The sequence below is a fragment of the Ursus americanus genome, chromosome 5 (genome assembly GCF_024610735.1).
Source record: "Ursus americanus isolate L20-20 chromosome 5, mUrsAme1.1.p, whole genome shotgun sequence".
Taxonomy (NCBI): domain Eukaryota; kingdom Metazoa; phylum Chordata; class Mammalia; order Carnivora; family Ursidae; genus Ursus; species Ursus americanus.
Window position 1 is genome coordinate 73190540 of NC_142131.1, and position 17459 is coordinate 73207998.

General features: G+C 49.3%; 1 long non-coding RNA gene across 1 annotated transcript in view; it reads right to left on the reverse strand.

Moving 5' to 3' along the window:
* Window positions 1-1917: 1917 nt before the first annotated feature.
* Window positions 1918-17459, reverse strand: part of LOC123790438 (uncharacterized) — a 55518-nt gene continuing 39976 nt past the window's right edge. Inside the window, exons 6-9 of the long non-coding RNA XR_015724601.1 lie at window positions 11432-16711; window positions 10864-10949; window positions 9386-9490; window positions 1918-8323 (exon numbers count right to left, since the gene is read on the reverse strand). This is a non-coding gene — a long non-coding RNA (uncharacterized LOC123790438). The remainder of the gene's footprint in view (window positions 8324-9385; window positions 9491-10863; window positions 10950-11431; window positions 16712-17459) is intronic.

Below are 17459 nucleotides of genomic sequence, written 5' to 3' on the forward strand. Positions count from 1 at the left end.
GTCCAAAACATTTCGAAAAATACTTTCCTTGGCACTTTTTTTTTTCAGAACATTCCATTTTTAAAATAGCATTGTCTCATAGCCATCCATAATGACATCGGCTCACTCTCCACTCTTCAGACACCCATCGTTATAACGCTTATGGTTACACGTGGTGCATTAGCACGGCAGGTGCAACACTGAGGAATGGGGATATTGTTGCATTAGAGATCTCCTACTCCGTCGTAGGCCCCTCTGACACGCGCACAAACACACAATCCTGTACTGTGTGCACACATGAGCTATCTAGTGGCCGTGGGATGTGTATGTGCACACTCACACTAAAGGGGAAACTGAGACGGAGCATAAGTGTCCCACATGAGCTGACACGGGACAGAACAGACACAGCACGTTTACTAGAACGAGGTGACCGGGAGCCCACGCGCGGTCGTGTGCGGATCTCCCAGGCAAGGAGGTACGGACTCATGAAATTAACACAAGATGTGGGGAGAATTCAGCTGTCAGCAAGATGACAAAGTATGACCCAGAAAGAAATGCCCAGTAGTGCAAACTCAAGCCAGCACCTAAACTTTGATTCAGTGTAAATTGTAAACTCAGATCTTCCCTCGGGTGATACAGTAGAGCAGGATTTCTCAACCGCGATACTAGTGGTATTCTGGGCTGGATGATTCTTTACTGGGGAGGGTTCAGGGGTGCTCTGTGCATTATAGAATGTGTAACAGCATCCCTGGCCTCTGCCCACGAGATGTCAAGCAGCACCCCCTCCCTTGTGAAGACCAAAAATGTCTCCAGACATCGCCAGTTGTCCCCTGGGGGCAAAGTCATCACACTTGAAAACCACAGGCATATAGCAATGAGAGCAAAAACAATGTCATGAAGGGTCCCATAGTTGTTAAGTTCCTCTGGGGCCATGATTTCCTTTGGCCCACACAGCAGCCCTGTGAGTTAAGACTGGCCCTGTGGAACTTTCCATTGCCCCGTTGACCCATTGCCCAGGGTATCTCAGGGCTCTCCGGAGCTCAGCCTCAGCCGTCCTACACAGAAGTAGACAATCAGTGGCTTCAGAACGTGAGTCAATCACAAACTGAGCCACCTTCTACCCATTCTCAATCTTTGGCAGTGCTAAGACAGGAATCAAAATACCAGGAGACAAGACATCGAAAGCGCTTTAGGAGACCAGGTTTGGACATTCCAGCCCTGTCTTGAACTACAAGAACGCCAATTAGTAACATCATTCACCTTCCTTATTTACTGGAGACTGACGCCCAGGGAAAAGAAATAACTTCCCCTACATCCACCACGTAACAGCGGTGCCCCCGGCTCTCTACCCCAGATCCCCTGACCAGTACTTCAGGAGCACAGTACTTCAGGAGCGTGAACCCCAGCCTATCACAGTCCCAGGCTGTATGCAAACACATTCCGAACTCCTGGGAGCAAGTCACAGCGGGGCTCTCACACAGCGGCATTGCAAAACTCCAGGGGCCCTAGTGACACAGACCGTGGAAATCCTATGGTAGGTACCTAGTTCCAGAGTATGAACAGGGCTTCGGGGACCACCCCGCGGATAAAGAGCAAATCTCCAAGAAGGTGGTAATAAATTAGATGGGCCCCTTGAAATGTGTCTACTGAAGTGATCTCACACAAGTCACGAAACTTCTTAGAGCTTCAGTGTTCTCATCTCAGTTTGGCAATTTTAAAACATACCCCACCCTCCCGGGGGCACCTGGATGGATCAGTCCGTTGAGCGTTGGACTCTTGGTTTCAGCTCAGGTCATGATCTCAGGGTCATGAGATCGAGGCCCACATTGGGCTCCATGCTCAGCTCAGAGTCTGCTTGGATTCTTTCCCCTTCCACCCCCTCCCCTTCTGTTCCTCCCCCTGCTCATGAGCACCCGAGTACGCATGCTCTCGCTCTAAAATAAATAAGTAAATCTTTAAAAAAAACCCATGGCCCCCAAATTCTTCACCACTCCCCCCATTGAAAGGTCTTTGCACACGCTTTGTGACAGCTGACCAAGAGGATTTGATACAAATTCTGCTGTGCCAGTGTCCAGACCCAGGTTTACAAAAACTGCAAATTTTCACCTCTTGTCTCGGCCTTCTTGCTCTTAGAACCCAGCCACCATGCTCTAAGGAAATCCAAATAGCCCCTGGAGAAGCCCACCTGTCCAGTTGCCTCTGCTTACCTTTCCTGGAGCCAAGATGAGCCTTCCCTGACAGAGCACAGCCCAAATCACAAACCCTCATAGTTCAAAAGACAGTTGTTGGAGTTTTCAGTCATTGTGCTTGGGGGTGGTGGGGGGGAATACAGCAATAACCAGGAACACATAATTTCTGTCTTCCTCGTGAAACGTATCCGGTAATTCGAGGAGACTGAGGATGAAAAGTGAAAGCTCTTGGTAAATCAGAGAGATTCAAATCCGCTTTAATCTGTCTGTTTCCAAGGTAAATGGCAGCAAAGCCATGGTTCTCCTGGCGAAGTCAGCATCTGGCCCACGTTCAAGGGAGAGGAGGTGGGTGCTAAGAGCAGCCCCCAGTGGAGCCAGGCGGGCGGGGCCGGGGCAAGGAGCAGCCACCTAGGATGGACCGAGACTTGATCACCTCTCAGGGCAAAAGGTGACCCTGTGAGGTTGTCTGAGACCCTTCCTCCAGACAGATACATGAAGAATATCGATTTTATTTTAAAGGTTCTAAGAGGAAACAAATGTCAGCGTCTAGCGACAAATTGGAGTTATTCTGTATTCTTGGTCAGGAAATTCCAAACCAAGTCCCTCTGGCTTCCTATGTGGCCCGCATCTTTGGGTTATGCTGTCAGCTAAATTAGGGAACACAAGCAGAAAGTCTGAAGAGGAAACGCATTAAGGCAGGGAGCTGGAGAGGAGAAGCCAGTGGAAGAGACCACATGAAGAGACAAGGGTTTACCAGGCCCCTGCTTGGCCACAGTGTGTCTGGTCTGGAGGGCGTCTCTGAAGGTCTCCATCACTGCCAAGGACAGGTGTACTGCTGTCTTTAAAAAAATATTTTCCCCATCATTTTAATGGAGAAGACTGGTAGGGCAGGTCCCAACTTGGTGATGGCAATCCATACATTATCTTGCACATCGGATGCAGACACCACCAGAGAGATCTTTCTGAACCAAGTTCAATGCCTGGTCATTGCCCTTCGGTTTGTCTCCCTTGCAATTCAGAGCGAGGTCCGAACTTGGTGGAAATGGCCTTGACCTTTCCTGCTACACTGGATCTGCCAAAAAGCTGAAGGCCAGTGAGTGGTGGCTGAATATGTCCTGGAAGCCAGAGACGGGGGTACTGCCACCATTCTAGAACCATCTAAAGTCAAGACAGAAGCCCACTCAAAGATAAAAAAAGAAACAGACCTGCATAGTGAAGAGGAAATGAATCCTGAACACGCTGAGGTTCACGCCCAGCCGTGCCTGAAACCAGTGCTACCCAGCGCATTGCAGCCTACGGGAGTCAGGGCCTTCGGTGTGTGCTGAGGACTATGGGAGCTGGCTCTTCTGTCCCTTGCAATCAGGAGTCCTAAGTGCCCAATGCATACAAGGGAAATGCCCTGCAGTGAGTGAAGGAGGAAAATCACAGGTAAATCATTCACTCTGTAAAGATTCCAAAGACCCCCTCTCCTTGCCCCCACTGGGAGCGCTTTTATTTTTCTCTGCTGTCCCCCTTCTCTCCTGGGGGAGAGCCTGGGGAACTCCTGGGCTTTCACATTATTTTCCTTCTCAGGGGTGAGCCCCCTGGTCCCCACCCCTCGACTCAGCTGCTTTCTCTCTGTCTCTCCTCTCTCTTTCTCTTTCCAGTTAGTTTTGACCACAGCAGTGCATGCTTCTGAAAGACCCTCAGGGCATTAAGTAATAAGATACAAGGAATTAAAGTCTGTGAAACTGTCTAGCTCCTTTAAAGCCAGCTCATAAAACCCCAGCGAGGCAGCAAAGGGCACAAGCTGTCCCCAGGCCCTGGATGGGGCAGGAGAAGAGCCCCACCCCCTCCCCTAGAAACTCTGAGGACAACAAGCTTACTCCCTGTATTTTCCAGCACTGTCTCAGTTCTAAAGATCCTCTCTTGGGACCAAACGGTGTATCCTACTTTGCGGCTCTGAAAATACGGGGACTATTCATCAAGCAGCAGCCGAGCTCGTCTGTGTTACGAAACGCTGGTCCCATCACAGAGGGGAAGTGCCACCCAGGTGTACCTTGGGGCCTGTCCACACTGCCACTGTCCTTCCCGACCAACACCAGTGGCGGTGGGAGCTGGCAGGCTGCAGCTCTCAGAGCTCTCAGTACAGAGAGCGCCATGCAGAAGAAGATGACAGCTCTCCGTCCCCGTGGCCTTTTTTACCGAAGTATGGCACTCCACATGATTTATACGTGCTACAGAAATGCGTTTTTCTTTTTTAAGATGTTATTTTTACGTAATCTCTACACCCAGCATGGGGCTCAAACTCACAACCCCGAGATCAAGAGTCGCACACTCCACCGACGGAGCCAGCCAGGCACCCTGACAAATACTTTTTATTTAAATTGTCACGTTCTAATCTAAGGGTGTTTCGGAAAAAGATATAACTGGTATGCCGTTTCACGGATATTATTGCCTGAGATGAGGCCAAATTACTTAAAAAGTTCACCAAGTAAAATTAAAATATTAAATAAACAATGGCTCAGTGATTTATCGTAATGACACAAATCATAGAGATGGTGGAGAAAGGAAGGGGATTTGGTAAACTCTGCCCTCAGTGATGGCTCGAACGTCTTCAAAGGGGTCTGTTTCTCTGGACCGCATCTCTTCAGAGTATCCAGTTTTCCTTTCCTTGCCTTCCTCTCTCACCCACCCCCAGCAGAATCCAGAAATGTCACAGGTGGCTATGCAAAAATCATACCTAAGCAGCTGGACTTACGAGAACTTCCTAAACTCTGCTGAAAGAACAACAAGCCACATTATTAAACACAGCACAGCGGTGACGTACATTTTATGTGATTCTAACACACACATCCCGTGTAGATGCCACAGCAGGGCAGAGAATAAAAGCTCATCTTATTGCAGCATGGTTTACAATGGCCAAGATATGGAAGCAGCCCAAGTGTCCGTCGATGATGAGTGGATGAAGAAGATGTGGTGTATGTATACAATGGAATATTACTTGGTCATCATGCCTGGAGTGGTGGGTCGGTGCAGGAAGGATGGCAAAGCCACGTGACCCGTTTTAGCCACAGTTTGCTAGCCCAAGTGTGGGCACCGTGCAGCTCCCCTTACAGGACAACGCTCCAGGGACCATACATATCTATGTTTCTAGATCTTCACCTATTGCAAAGCCAGGCAAAAGAGCCTCTCAGATCACGGAAGTACATCCTAGAAAAAATAACAGACGTGGAGTCTTAGAACTAGTTGTCACCCCCAGGGATGCCCCAGAAGTAAAGCCACAGCCTGAACGTCAAAGTCAGAAAACCAGGATTCAGATCTCGACTGTCTCATTCACCAGCTGCATGAGGTTAGTTGACTTATTTCTACTATTTTTGGCTCTAGTTTCCCCATCTGTAACAGGAGAGTAGCACACCAATCTCCCCGAGTTCTTGTGACAACTGAATTAGGTTATTTTATGTAGAGCTCTTGGCTCACGGTCGGCAAATGGTGACTGTTCATTCTTCGTTCCCTCCTCCTTCCCTCCTCAAATGTACAAGACCATGGGAGGAATGGCAGTTGGTGGCTGTCAGGAGGGGGCGGGGTGGGGGTGCAAGGACGGCGGGGTGCTTGGCTGTCGTCTTTGCAGGGAGAAAGCTGCAGCTACCCTCCCCTTAGAGACAGGAACGCTTTGCTGTGCTCTCAGGGAAACCAGCTTCTTGACACCATCTGGCCTTGAGGAATAGACCTCATGGAGTGAGACAGACAGGTCAGGCAAAGCAGAGAAATCGGGGCTGAGACTGGTGGCCAAGGCTGTGCTTCCCAGCCTGCTCTTCCCAGGGGCCTCTCATTTGCCAGAAGATACATTTTGGATTCTCCCTCCTATGGGCGCTCTCTCCAGCCCGCAGGCCTGTTCGGCAACCAGACTCCAAGTGATGAGCTGGGCTGTTGGCTGGTCACATGGCTTGGACGCCACCCGGACTCTGTGCGGTCTGGATGGCTGGGTCAGCTACAGCCATGGTGCGGGGCATCTGATTCAAGGATAGAAAGGAGATGTTTGCAGGCTTGGTCTCTTTAATTATTATTAGAAAATGAATATATGCCGAGACCAAAAACTGGAGCAGAGGACTGAAAGGTGACCGGTGATCTCACCCCTTGGGGATGACCGCTGAAAGTGAATCTAACTATAAGAGTCTCAGTGCTCCCTTGTGAAAAACTCAATTCCTCTGTCCTCTTACTTCTTTTACAAAGTTTTCTTTCAATCTGACGAGACACCTGGAACATGTCAGGACAACCCAAGGCTCTTGGTTCTGGATGCGCCCCAGGTTTTGGAGATGAAGGTGGAGCCCTTCTGGAGGATGGCGCTGGGTCCCAGGCCCAGGCGTGCCCTTCAGAGGCCAGCGCTGGTGGTGAGGGGTGTCCGTCACATGCTGTTAAGAGCCAAAGAGCTGGCAGCTTCCTTGGACTCAAGAGGCCAGCAGAGAAGAGGGACAAGGGTTGCTGCATCTAGATTTCTGCCATCAGAGAGGATGGGCAAAGACAGATCGAGAAATGCATGAAAGAGCCCCCGCGATCCTCATCTATCCACTGCCTCCTATTAATATACTCTGGGCATCTTTCCCCAACTGCAAGGCCGCTCAAGGGCAGTCCATTCTGCTGGCCTCTGCATTTCGAAGAAGGATGGGGTGGGGTTCGTAATTACTCCATATTGCTATGAATTAGAGTAATATTCAATTAGTACGTTGTGCATTTAAATGACTTATTTATGATGCATAATTGATAAAGTTTTGTGTACACAGCTTTGCTGAGTCACTTGAAAAGTTTCAAGGCCTCGGATGATGACTTAAGCCGTCTCTTGGCCCTTGGTGTCCTTGCCACCTGCTCTTCCGGGGCCTGTTCCACAAAGAGCTGGTGGTTCTTGTGTGGCCCCGGCCTGTGACTTTCAAAACAAAAATGGCTGCCTCTCAGCTGCTGAGAAGCCAGGGCAAGTCCGTGGATTCTTGCTGCCAACTCAGGAGGGAAGAAGAGTGTAAACAGCAGGTGTGGAAATGAGACCTTGTCCTCCTGGAGCTAACAGAGCAGAAAGGAGCCACTGGCTGAAGCGGCAACACAGCGGGCGTAAGGGGGGCATCTCCCAGCCTGGCCTGTGCTTCCAGCCACGGCTTCGGAGAGGAGAGAACAGCTGGGTGACTGACTTCCCGTCATGCAATTTCCCTGGGCTGCCTTCACCAGTCACAAGATGGCAGCCCAGGCAGGCTGAGCAGGCAGAAACACTGGGCCCAGGGCAAGTCCATCTCTGGGGGCTGTATTAGATCGGTGGGGCGGCCACAAAAAAGTACCACAGACTGGGTACCTTGAAAAACAGAAATTTATTTCCTCACGATTCCAGAAACTACAAATCTGAGATCAAAATGTCGGCAGCGTTGGTATCTTTGGAGGCCTCTCTCCTTGGCTTGTGAATGGCTGTCTTCTACCTGTTATTCCCTCTGTGTGTGTCTGTGGTCTCATCTCCTCTTTTTATAAAGTCACCGGTCCTGTTGGATTGGGGCCCAGCTCATGACCTCATTTTAATTTAATCACTTCTTTAAAAGCCCTCTTTCCACATTCTGAGGACGTCAAGATGCAGATTTGGAGGGGGAACAAAACTCAGCCCATCACAAGGGCTCTCTCTCCCCAGCAGCAGGTTTTCCTGTCACTCTGTGAATGTCTCACCCGGGCCTCCAGCTCTGTGCTCTGTCCAGAGTCCCAACAAGGGCTGGGAGCTGCTGGAATCCACAAAGAGAGCTGAGGGAGAAGACGCGTTAGCAAGGCCAGTTTGATCCCCTTACTCTCCGGGATTTCACAGGAAATCTGGAGAGGCTCCCCACTGGCAGCAGGAGGAGAGGAAAGGCCGGGAAACAGGAGGTGATGAACTGCTTTGTAGGTTGAAGGTCGCTTCTAACCCCACTGCTGGGGCCTTTGGGCCATGGAGGACCCAGGAACACTTTCCAGATCCAGTCCTTCTGAGCTGTGGACGCCCTGGGGTTTGGGTTCTCAGGCTTCAGAGCAATGACACATGGATCCAGAGAATAAAACACCTCGCTTGAGAGGATCCTGCTGTGCAACTACCACTTGCAAGAAACAAAAGCCACCTCCAGGGTGGTATAGACGTTACAGAAGCAACATACGTGATTTTTAATTTTCTAGAAGCTGCACTACAAAAAAATTGGAAAGAAGCCAATAAAATTAATTTTAACAAATATATTAATTCTATCCAAAATATTTTCATTTCAATATGTAATCAATATGAAAATGTTTAATGAAATTTATATACTTCTATATAAATATACTGTATGATATTATTAAATATAATTATATAATGTTATAAAAATATAAATATGTATTATATAATAAATTATGATACATAGTAGTATTAATTGTTATCTATAATATATATATATAAAATGGTAATATATCTATTTGTGCACCTCTAGGAGACCCTGGAGTGGAGGCCTCCAGTCCCACCAGGCGCATGGTTAAAGCCATTCTCTGGATCATTCAGACCCTAAGGTCATCTTTTTCTCTGTAACCTAATTTGACTGATGGCTCAGTCGGTAGGGCATGTGACTCTTGTTCTTGGGGTTGTGAGTTCAAGCCCCATGTTGGGTACAGAGATTACTCAAAAATAGAAGTCTTTTACAAAATAAATAAATAGGAAATCCTGGGTGGCTCAGTTGGTTAAGCATCTGCCTTTGGCTCAGGTCATGGTCCAGGGTCCTGGGATCGAGCCCTGCGTGGGGCTCCCTGCTCAGCAGCGAGTCTGCTTTTCCCTCTCCCTCTGCCACTCCCCCTGCTTGTGCTCTCTCCCTCTGTCAAATGAACAAGTGAATAAAATCTTTAAAAATTTAAATAAATACATACATACATACACAAATAAGGTGATTTTGTTTCTCTAGAATCTCAACTCCAAGGACCTTGGAGCACAAGGACGTATTTGCCTGGGAGCCTATGGATGCGCCCTTGCTTTTGGATTTGGGAATCAGAGGCAGGCTGGGATGGTCGGCTAGCCTGGGGAAATGTGCCAACAACCCAGCACCTTGGGGACCTACCCAGCCAGCCAACACCATGGAGGTAGGCAAACCCTGGCAACATAAAGCAGTGTCCAGCTTTGTTTCACGGTCAAGACAGGCCCCGCGGAGCGAACACTGTGATCCCCTTACCCCTTACCGATGAGCAAGCTAAGCTGAAAGGTAGCATGACTTGCGGACGCCACTCACCAGGGGGTAGGAGGCCCACGCTTCAAACCTGGGTCCCTCTCCTTCCAAAACTGCTGCTTTTCACGGTGCCCGAAGTTCTAGGGACTCAGGTTTAAAAATCACTGGCTAGAAAACAGAAATCTATGGTTAAGTGGGCAATGTCATTGTTACTGTTTTAGCGGGTGATTCTGGTCCCTACCTCAAGTACTCTGTACATAACCCCGCTGAGGACCCCAAGGTCAGGCCAGCCCTGACCTTGCTGGCCGGGGCGTTAACGATTTTTTTTAAGGATTTTATTTATTTATTTGAGACAGATACAGAGAGAGAGACAGCATGAGCAGGGGGAGAGGCAGAGGGAGAGGGAGAAGCAGACGCCCCACTGAGCCAGGAGCCCGATGTGGGACTCGATCCCAGGACCCCGGGATCCTGACCTAAGCCGAAGGCAGATACTTAACAATCTGAGCCACCCAGGAGCCCCTGGCCGGGGTGTTAAATGGGCAGCAAAAGCCATCCTCCTCGATGAGTGGAGTAAGATAAATAAGACGATGTCCGAAGCACGGAGAACATCTTGGCATAATGGTGCTCGCCCAAGCTTTATTGACAAACTCCGCGATCTGCCCTGAGCAGGCCTGTGCTGCCTTCCGGGTGAAGAGTCCCTCCCTCCCATCCGTGGAACTGCTCCCGCCTCAGCCCCAGCCCGGGCCATCTGATCCCTAGGATGCACTGAAAGACTCACCTGTGTGGGTCTGAGTTTAATTATACTCGTCAGGCAAGGGATTTGGGGAGCTTTAATTTAAAGATGGTGTTGAATGCTTTTAAATTATTTTAAATTTTCTGAGGCACCCAGCTGCAACACACATCTTTTATAAATTACAGAGCAAATGCTGTGGAGGCTGTGCGCACAGAAGGGCCCAGGATCAGAAGAGATCCCCAAAGGATGAAATGTATTTCTGGCAACGAAGAAGAGCTTAGCGCACACCTATCATTATTGTTAATGGGAGCAGGGTGTTGGGCTCCCTCTCAGGGCACCGCGCAATGCAAATCTGGCTCTTGGAATTCTGTCCCTCACTGCTCCCTGCCCACTCAGTAGCACTGAGCCCCGGTGAAATGTGTGTCAAGTTCTTCAAAACAATTATTGCTGCTGGAGGAAAAATGATCATCAGAGTCCTCTGAAGTGAACACCTCCTCAGAGCTGGAAATGGAAATGAATTCTGGAAATGTCTGCATTCTGTTTAATAGGAATCCGCAGACATCTCGGCGGCTGGGTGCAAAACGGGAGGAGGGATCTGGACGGATGATAATGAGCTCGAGGAAGGAGCTTGTGAGGTCTCGAGGCCAGAGTAATGGACAGGTGGTCATACTCTGAGTTCTTGCCACGGTTCTGCCACGTGACCTCAGGGGAGCTACTTAACCTCTCGGGGTCTCCTTTTCGGAGTCTAACTCACAAAGGTGTCCAGACCAGTAATTCATGGCGGAATCTAAATAATGATGGCAGTTACCTGGAAGAGCGGCTGCGGGTCCCATCGCGTGTGATCGAAATCCTCCCAAGTGAGCGCAGCAGCAAGGTGCCTTGAGTGAACGCTCCCTGGAAAGGTAAGCGACTGTCACTCCTGGGGCCAGTGTGTGGTTCCCACCTAGTGGCTCCTGGACAGACAGGTGCTTGGCGGGGGGGTGGGGGGATCCCAAAGATGGGACAGGAGACCCCTCTACCAAGAAGATCCCACTTGCCGTGAGAAATCGGGCCAGAAAATTCTGACAGGGACCCCGAGGCAGGGAGTAGGATGCTAAAATGGGACTGGGTATGACTCCGTCTTGGTCGAAGCTCTAGAAGCTGAGAATATCAGTGAAACCAGGAGCCAAGAAAGCCCCAATCCAAAGTAGGGTGCCAGACCACTTGGGCAGGCAGACCACCGTGAAGATTTGTCCTCTTGCCAAAGTCTGCCTGGGGGGTCCCAAAGGGTTGAGGTTTGGAAGCTTCCAGACTTTCTTTAAAGACAGGCGAGGGCATGTGGAGCCCCACAGGTCCTCCCGCCTACTCTGGGGTTGAGAAAGAGAGGTAAGACTTGCCTCTTTTCAATCCAGCTGAGGCAGGCTTCCAAAAAATCCCTTGGAGGGTCTGACCCGTGTCCCCTGGGGTTATGTTGGGGACAGAGGCCGGGTCAGACTCACACCTCGAGAAGTCCAGAGGCAGAGGCTTGCCAGGGGGCCTGGTGGCAGAGCAGAGAAGGAGAGGGGGCCGCCTGCATGTCCACAACGGCGGTGTCCCACGGATTCAACATGGGACCCCAGGAAGGGAAGGGGCTTGGCAGACCCGACCCCTTTGGGACACCTGGAGGGAAATGGGACCTCACAGGGCCAGCAGATTGCTGTATGGTCAGAGCCTGAAGGAAAGAAGGTAATGACCACCGGTTGCAGATGAAGCCTCCCCAGAAGAGAATGTCACCCACAAAAAAACAACAGAAAGGCACCTGGGGGGAACCCGTCGAAACAGGAGGCAGCAACGTGGGGCAGGATGCCAGCCAAATCTTACTTTCCCACCCTACCTCTCCTCCCACCACCATCTCCAAGCCCCTGAGGAGCCACCAGCAGTCCCACAAAGTGAGGAAGAGGAGGAGGAAGGATGGACCAGGCAGGGGGAGACCAGGGAAGAAGCCAGCATCCTCCCTCCCCTGCCCATCAGACCCAAGCTGGGAGGAGGGGAAAGATGTCACTTTTGAGGTAAGTTTGAGTTTCATTGTTACAGCACACTGTGTATTTTAATTATGAAAATGAAAGTATTCCTAAAACTTGGAGTGACTGGAAGACGTTTCATTGTCTGTAAATGACAGGACAAGTCATGGAGTATGTCCAAGTGTTCATCCCACAGGTGGGCAAAAAGTGGTCCCCAAAAGGGATTTGAGGGGTCAAGAGTGAGAACAAGTAAAACTGTTTTGTACCTGTATCCCCCCAGCGTTCAGCTCATTCAGTAGGCCAGTACCCGCTTTTGGGGGACTGCAGTGCACCAGCGAGGACTGAGCTTGCTCTCTCTGGAACAGGTCTCACCTGGTCAGAGCAGTCGGTCCATTCACCAGCCCCGCTGGACGTCAGAAGTGGTTCCTGATGACCGCAAGGCCACCGCTCCTGGGATGCAGAGCTTGGAAAGATTTGAAGATGCGCTGCCTCTTTTCGGTCCCTGAATATTTCGTGTGTGAGGCAGAGTGAATGCACTTCCAAAAGTGCTCCATTGCCTCTAAAATGCCTATTTGAGTCATAAATACTGTTCGATAAAAGGAATCGCATTTCATTTTCCTTCATCAATTATATACTAAAGCCCACAGAGGTGACTGTTCTTTTGGTGCAAAGAACAAACCAAGTCAGAAATGGAAGGAAGGAAGGAAGGAAGGAAGGAAGGAAGGAAGGGAGAGAGGGAGGGAGGAAGGGAAGGTGGGAAGGAGGGAGGGAGGGAGGGAAGAAAGAAGGAGGGAAGGACAGGCAGAAAGAAGGGAAAATAAAAAGACAAAGGGGGAGGGAACATTTACTAGCTCAAGTATCTGAAAAGTCCAGGCATTATTCGTGCAGGTATGGCTGTATCCAGGTGTTCAATTCATGTTTTCCCAATACATCTTTCTCCACTTCTTGGCAATGCATTCGCTTTCCTCTGCGTGGCAAATAACCACTAGAGGCTCTAGCCTTGTCGTCTATCAACTGAGGAACCCCAGCAAAAATGAAAAGAGACTCAGTAGGTTTCAGTAAAAGTTGCAGCTTGAATTTCATTGACCTGGCTTAAACGGCACGTGCAGTCTTGAGCTAATCATCATGACTCTGAATGCCCTGGCCTTGCCCACATACTGCCTAGGGCAGGGCTGCGGGATCAGCCCCAGGGACAGCATGGTGCGTGAGCGGGAAAAAGCTGCTGTTCCTTGAAGACAGGGTTGTGGCTGACACGCACGCAAAAGCAAGAGGTGACCACTCTGGACACAGAGCCTATAAGTAAATAGCGAGGCCAGGATTCAAACGTACATCTTTCGATTCCTAAACCAAAGATTTTCATTTATTGCCATGTCCCTCTTTTTATAGTTTCTCATCCAGGATGAATAGGGGAAGTTTGCCATCTAGAAATTCAATTTATCCTGCATGCCTAGGTAAAGGACTGGCTAAAAATAAACCCGTGTAAACAAAATCATTTCATATACAGACAGCAAATGGAATCATTGGCCTCATTTTATTAGTATTGTTCAAGATAATAATTGGTGCTCTAATTTAGTCTGACATGAGAGAAAGCTCTAATTTGATAAACTCCTGATTCAGGATTACAGAGAACCATTGCTTTCACAGGAGCGAGACGTAAGCATGAATGCGCAAGAGAGTCAGATGTATTCTTGGACGTTCTCTGGAGTTCCGTCAACCTGCCACAATTAATTCCAAAAGCACAGAGCTGAATACGGCTCGTGGAAGTGACAAAGTTGCTCATTTGTCAGACAAGAGAATAACAGCATAAATAGGGTGACAAAAGTGAAGTTTGGTGTTTTTTGGTTTTTTGGGTTTTTGTTTTTGTTTTTTTTTTGGTTTGATTTATTTACTTGTACATAAAAAAAGGGGAAGCTTTTTTTCTTCCCCCTCCAGAGAAATGCCAATTCAATTTTTAAAAATCGTATCCCTGCTCCACAAAACTTCAGAAGTTTCAATGACATGAGCGGCTTCATGCTGGTCGTGGGCTGGCCACTCACACTAAGGATGTCGGACTTTACTTGAAACGCGGAGGCGCAGAAACAGTGGGGAGGTGGGCTCGGATACGAGCAGATCAGTATTTCTATCATCTCCTACTGACCCCCGGCTCCTACTCAGCCCCCAGATTGGAAGAAGTGCAGACCTGCTCTGCCAGGACCCGGGAGGGAGGGAGAGAAAGTTGGGAGCTAGAGGGCCAGGTGCACAGAACGTGCATTACGGTGTCTGATGTGGGCAAATTGTCCATGGTCAATGCATTTGTATTGTATTGTATTGTATTTTATTGTATTTTGGCTTATTATTTATTTACTTTTATGTATTATTTCTTTAAAGTAGGCTCCATGCCCAGGGTGGAGGTCAACGGAGGCTTCAACTCACAACCCCGACATGAAGACCCGAGCTGAGATGAAGAGTCGGACGCTGAACTGACTGAGCCACCCCGGTGCCCCGATCAGTGCATTTTTTGAAGTAAGTCATTGTGTGCCCACAAAACTCCTGAGAACGGTGGGCTTCCCTTGACTTCCCCCAAGGAAAAGTTTACACCTCCGAGTGGTGAGTGACTTACGCTATCAATGGGTCTGTCAATGACCTGTCCGTACAGAAGTCTGACGTAGGGCCACGCACTCAATGATGGCCTCTTTCAAGCTAGATAAACTTCCACCCGTGCATCCATCTGTCTGTCCAGTCCACCCATCTGACAGCTATTTTCAAGAGCTCGCGCGTGCTAGACGGTACCAGCGAGACCCAGTTTGGGGCATCTGGAAGCATAAAGCACCAGGGACGCATGCACTGAACAGAGGTATATCACAGGCGCACAGAACCGGGGGCCTGGCCACGCCTGGGGTCCTGCTCTCAGGAAACACTGCTGCCCCAGGTGTGGGTCTTTTAGAGCGTCACAGCCAATGTGGGACCACAGCTGGAAGGATGAGGCTGCCCAGGGCGCCCCGCACAGAAGGAAGGCTTTGTGTTAGCTCAGTGTGGAAACCCTGACTCGGGCCGTGCGGGCTTTCACAGGGATTTCCTATCATTTATCTTCTTATCAAAAGGTTTAATCACTTCCCACTCTCCTGACTGTACGAGAATAATGAGCTTATTCTCTCCCTACCAATACAATGCACAATAGAAACAGTTCAGAGACGCTTTGGCCTCCTAAAATGAATGTCTTATTGTAGAAGCATCATTAAAACCACAGGAAAAGGAATGTTTAAGGAAGAAAAAGAAATCTCAGTAATCCCACGCACAGCGATTGCATATTGCCCGCTGGCCTGTGTGTGCTCACCAAGACAAATTTTATGTGAAAATTCGTTGTCATGTCATGTCCCCAAGAAGCTGAATGTATTCCGACACGTAACGGGCCTGTGGCTTCTGCAGAAGCCGAGCATGTTCCCCCAGGATTTTCAGCGTCTCTATCCAGAATAAAAAAGTACTTCAGAAACTTGGAAACGAATCCCAGGGGTTCCTGCACGGCGTTGGGCTGCTTAAGTCTTGTTCTGGAAACAGTTAAAAATTGCATCACGTTCCCGGAGGGCAAGGTCTATATCATATACCTCGATGCCTCAATTACTCCCCTTCCCCCACTAAACAAAGCTCCTTTCTATGAAGTCAGACGTATTAAATAACAAACGCAGCGGGGAACCTGAGACACGCTGGGAGGCTGGAGGCTGGAGGCTGGAAGCTGGAGGTTGATGCCGATGCGCCAGGTCCTACTGGGAGCGATCAAATCATCCAAGTGATTCTGGCTTCCCCAGACTCCTTTCTCTGTCCTCTCTCCCTGGTCAGAGTCGGGGCACTCATCACCCTGCCCACCAGCAGAAGGGAGAGTTCTTTGCAACTCACCAGTCGTTCCATCCCGTGGAGGAAATCATCACTGATACCGGCACTTGGACTGCGCTGAACCTTTCCCCTCGCCATCTAGGAAGGGTGGATTTTAGGCACTTGTAAGTGGGAGAAAAGGTATGGAAGCAGACGGGCTTACGGGAGCTTACGGGAATGCAGAAGCCCAGGCCCTACCCAGTGGGACTGGATCAGAAACTACATGGCAACAAGACCTCCAGGTGCGGTGGGTGTTGCTGCTCAGGGACCGCACTTGGACAACCACTGCTCTAGAACTAATCAGGGGATCCACCTACCTGAGTATCCTCCCGGCGCATTTTCCTGTGGGGGTAGAAGAGACTGTAGTGACCTTGCATTTCCGTGATGGCGGAGAAGAGCCACAGGCAGGGCAGGACAGTTGGGCTGGAGAACTCGCGCCCACTCACTGCTACCAGCTGTCTCCTGGATCCAGCCTACCCTGCAGCAACCCCCCTGCCTCCCCGTCACCTCCCCTCAATCTGCTCGGGAGTTTCACCTTAGGTTGTCAGGCCCATGGGACCCCATTTAGTTATTACGACATACACACAGCCAATCTGAACCATGTGACAGAAAACAGTATTGACTTGACAGTCTCATGCAACACATGACATTAGAATTAATATGAATCCTCCAAGGGGCGCCTGGGCAGCTCAGTCAGTGAAGCGTCTGCCTTCGGTTCAGGTCATGATCTCAGGGTCCTGGGTTCAAGTCCTACATCAGGCTCCTTGCTCAGTGGGAAGCCAGCTTCTCCCTCTGCCTGCCGCTCCCCCTGCTTGTGCCCTCTCTCTCTCTCTGAAAAATAAATCAATAAAATCTTTAAAAAAACGTAATATGAATCCTCTAAAATTAAAAAAAAATTCATCAAGAATTGCATAATTTCAAGACCAGGCAGAGGTCCTGGGAAACCATTTCTGTTTTTCCAGTGTGCCAGGCCACAGAAATGCCTGCCATCCTTTCTCAAGACCTGTAATCTGTGAACCTTCTTATTTACATGAATCAAAAGAGTTTGGTTAGCATCTTGGTGACCATTTTGCTGGTATTAATCTTCACTGGTATAATTTGCTGTCATCTGATAGATCCCTCAATGGGGGTGCTCGTGCTGAGGCTGATAAAAAGATCCCCCACATCGAAATCTGTGCAAGGGAAGTTAGATGTGGTAAAATGCCACAGCAAAACCCATGCACGCACGCTGACGTGCTATTAATATGGGGAAAGGCTCTGCAAAATATTACAGATAATGCTGGGGGGAAACGCAGCGGTAAAGCCAAAAGACAACATAGTAATTACAGATTTATGCTCTCCTAGAACACATCCCCTGACTTCACATTTATTGCTATGGGAAAGTTTGTTTTGAATTATGCAAGATCTTCAAAAAAGCATCCGTGGCATAAAATGTGACCACGACGTATATGGGAATATTTTATTCCTCAGGTCATTGAAGCCAAAAACGCATCCTGATGTATCAAACATGATTTCTCTCCTTGGTTATGGAACTCATCCTCACCCCCTGCCCAGGGTGAGGCATCCCAGACTCCCTTTG